This window comes from Myxocyprinus asiaticus, chromosome 36, assembly GCF_019703515.2.
Source record: "Myxocyprinus asiaticus isolate MX2 ecotype Aquarium Trade chromosome 36, UBuf_Myxa_2, whole genome shotgun sequence".
Taxonomy (NCBI): domain Eukaryota; kingdom Metazoa; phylum Chordata; class Actinopteri; order Cypriniformes; family Catostomidae; genus Myxocyprinus; species Myxocyprinus asiaticus.
In genome coordinates this window covers 39,239,182-39,242,667 of record NC_059379.1, presented here as the reverse complement: position 1 = coordinate 39,242,667, position 3,486 = coordinate 39,239,182, and the positions used below count along the sequence as shown (strand labels likewise).

General features: G+C 34.0%; 1 protein-coding gene across 2 annotated transcripts in view; it reads right to left on the bottom strand.

Moving 5' to 3' along the window:
• The window catches only part of LOC127427119 (transforming growth factor beta-1-induced transcript 1 protein-like), a 54,259-nt gene that overhangs the window by 3,449 nt on the left and 47,324 nt on the right, over positions 1 to 3,486 (bottom strand). The gene's annotated exons all lie outside the window — the stretch shown is intronic.

Sequence of the window (3,486 nt, the reverse complement as noted above, 5' to 3'; positions counted from 1 at the left end):
CTTGTGTCTGTACTTGTCCATGGGTCATAAGCAAGAAGGTCTACAATACTTGAAGAGAGCTATCTGTTAGCCTTCAAATTCATCTCAATGAAGTACATGATTTGAGATCTGCCATTTTTGCTTAGTCACATAGCCACTCAGTTCTGCAGCCAATCACCTGAGCTGTAAATGCCATGTGACTAATCACTGTGGATCCGCATGAGAATGCCACTATAACAACTTTGATTGGCTGATGTCACCACAAGAATTTAATATAATAAAATATTTGCAACTTATATGTTGCTTGCAAAAAAATTTATTTTGTCAGAATATATAGATAATTTTGAATTGCTGTCATTGAAGAAAAATGCTTTTTGGCAACAGAATGATGTAGTTACAGCATCTACCAGCAGGTGTTTACTGCTCATGCTAAATCTTGATGCATTGTTAAAAAGTCCTATAATCATCTCTAATCAGGACCAGCATAATGAGAGGCAATAGAGCCAAACTGAGTTTTTGCACCTCTTTGTTAGTAACAACATCACTAACCATTTCAAATTAAATAAAAGTCCATGATTCACATTCATGATTTTATGATCCGTTATAAACAGTATATGCAAAAAATAAATAAATTAATTAATTAATTAAAACAACAATAAAAGCTGACAGCCATACATTGATGCAGTGTTGCTTTATATAATACCGTTACAGATGACGTTACTATTACGTCACACAGCAGGCAACCACACTTCCAGGTTCTTCAATTTTCAATAATAAAGGCTCTCTCTCTCTCTCTCTCTCTCTCTCTCTCTGTGTATATATATATATATATATACACAGAGAGATCCTCCAAGGCCTATATATATATATATATATATATATAAATAAATAAAAGGGGGCAGTGGTGGCTCAGCAGTTAAGACTCTGGGTTACTGACCAGAAGGTCGAGGGTTGAAGCCCCAGCACCGCCAAGATGCCACTGTTGGGCCCCTGAGCAAGGCCCTTGACCCTATCTGCTCCAGGGGCACCATATATCATGGCTGACCCCAGCTTAGCTGGGATATGTTAAAAAAAATAATAATTTCACTGTATATATATATGCAAAAAAATAATGTGTGACAATAATAAAGGCTTTCTTCTTCATCAGAGCAGCTTTTAACCCTAGAATGCAAAAAGGGGTTAAATTGACCCAAAGGGGACTGATGTTTGGAAGATTTAATTAATAAAAATATTTATTCACTTGATTTTCCATAATGATCAAAAATCTTGTTTGTGACCCTCACCAATGCCATTTTCATATTTCTTGGTCATAGTTTCAGAAAAAAATGACATTTTTCTATCACTACCCCAAGATTGCATAAAGGGAATTTTGACTTCACATGGTAAGTTTTTTTTAAACTAACTTTTTTAAATGACAGATACATTTTGAAGCACTGACATTCAGAAATTTTAAATCAGCTAGCTAGCAAACCAATAGAGCTAATACTTAGGAAGCTAGCACATTATTAAGTTGGTAAGTTTTGTCTGAAAATACTGTATTTTTTAAACTTTGCGACAAAATGTCATATATAAAAATAAGGATATTTGAAGGACATTCTAATATTCTAAATCAGCTAGCAAGCTAACTACTAGCAAAGTCTGCATGCCATCATTTGGAGAAGCGCATCATCACCGGTTGCACCATTTCCATGACACTATTCTCTTTGGCAATGAGCATGCTGGTCAAGTCAGCAGAAGTGCAATGTAGAGGCCCCCTAGAGGTCTGGTGTGAGGCAGCCCCCCATCAGGGCGTTCATGGATGATCTGACCGTGACAACTACATCAGTCCCTGGATGCAGATGGATCCTCCAAGGCCTTGAGGATCTCATCACCTGGATGAGCTTTAAGCTGGCTAAGTCCAGGTCTTTGTTGGTGAGGAAGAGTAAGGTAATATACAGGTTTAGATTCTCCCAAAGAGGTGTCCAGATCCCGTCTGTCTCAGAAAAACCGATAAAGAGTCTGGCAGTGGTGTACAATAAAAAAGAATTTTTACTTCATTACTGTACTTAAGTACATTTTTCAGATATCTGTACTCAGGGTTGGGAGGGTTACTTTTGAAATGTATTCCACTACAGATTACAGAATACATGCTGTAAAATGTCATTTGTAACATATCCCGTTAGATTACTCAAGGTCTAAATACTTTGGATTACATCTTCAGCACTGGTAGATTTTTTCACTTGTTTTGACTATAAAAACTCTGCCAGTACAGTAAGAAAAAATACATATGTATTTTACATACATTCTCTGAAAAACATAAATATCTTATGCAGTGTTGTTTCTAAAACAAGATTAATCAAATTGATCTTGTTTTAAGGATTTTTTGATATTTTTACAGGAAAACAATACAAAAATTATTATCAAGAATATGATTTTTGCCCTAATATCAAAGGTCTTACTAGAAAAAAAGAAATTATAATCCAATGTGAATTTGCTTGATAAAAAATATGATCGTGCCTGGTAACACGTGCATGTAAAATGGCTAGAAATAGCATTTTAGCTTAGCGTAAAGATGACAATTTACACAAGGTTTATTTCTATTTCTTGTGCTCCAAACTTACTTCAAACTTACTTCTCTGTCTGCTCGTATGAATGTAACACATCATAAGAAAGTGTTTCACCGCTGTTCAAATGCACTTTGGATCACATCATTTATATGTATAAATGTTTTCCATCTGAAAGGACTAAATATTAAATGAAACAAATGACAATAAAATGCAAAGTAATCTCTTCAGTAATCAAAATACTTTTTGAATGTAACTGTATTCTAAATACCAATGATTTCAATTGTAACTGTAGTAGAATACAGTTACTTATATTTTGTGTTTTAAATACATATTCTGATTACATGTATTCCGTTACTCCCCAAACCTGTCTGTACTTTATGAGTATTTTTATTTGAGGAAACTTTTACTCCACTACATTTTTAAAAAAATGTGCCGTTCCACGCTACTTTGAAATTAATAAATAACGTTCAATTAAAATAGACTAGTAGGTCTTATTCTCGCGAGACTACACTGTAAAAAGTAATACGTTGACTTTACTTTAAAAAAGTGAGGAACCCAACTGCCTTAAAAAAATCAAGTAAATATACTTATTTGGCTGAAGTAAAGTGGACTATTTCTAATTCACTTTACTTGAGCGAAATAAGTACATTTACTGCCAAATATGTACATTTACTTAGATTTTTTAAGGCAATCGGTTTACATGCTTTTTTAAGTAAGAGAGAACTATCTGTGTGCCTATGACATTAGCCCACTCTCTCCTTAAATTTATATGAGCAGGAGGATACAGCACATTGAATTGCAAAAATTATTAAACAAAAACCTTAAAGGGATAGATCACTCAAAAATGAGAATTCTCTCTTCATTTACTTCATTTACATGCCATCCCAGATGTGTATGACTTTCTTTCTTATGAAGAACACAAACAAAGAAAATATTCTATTTTCAGAGAATAACTCAGCTC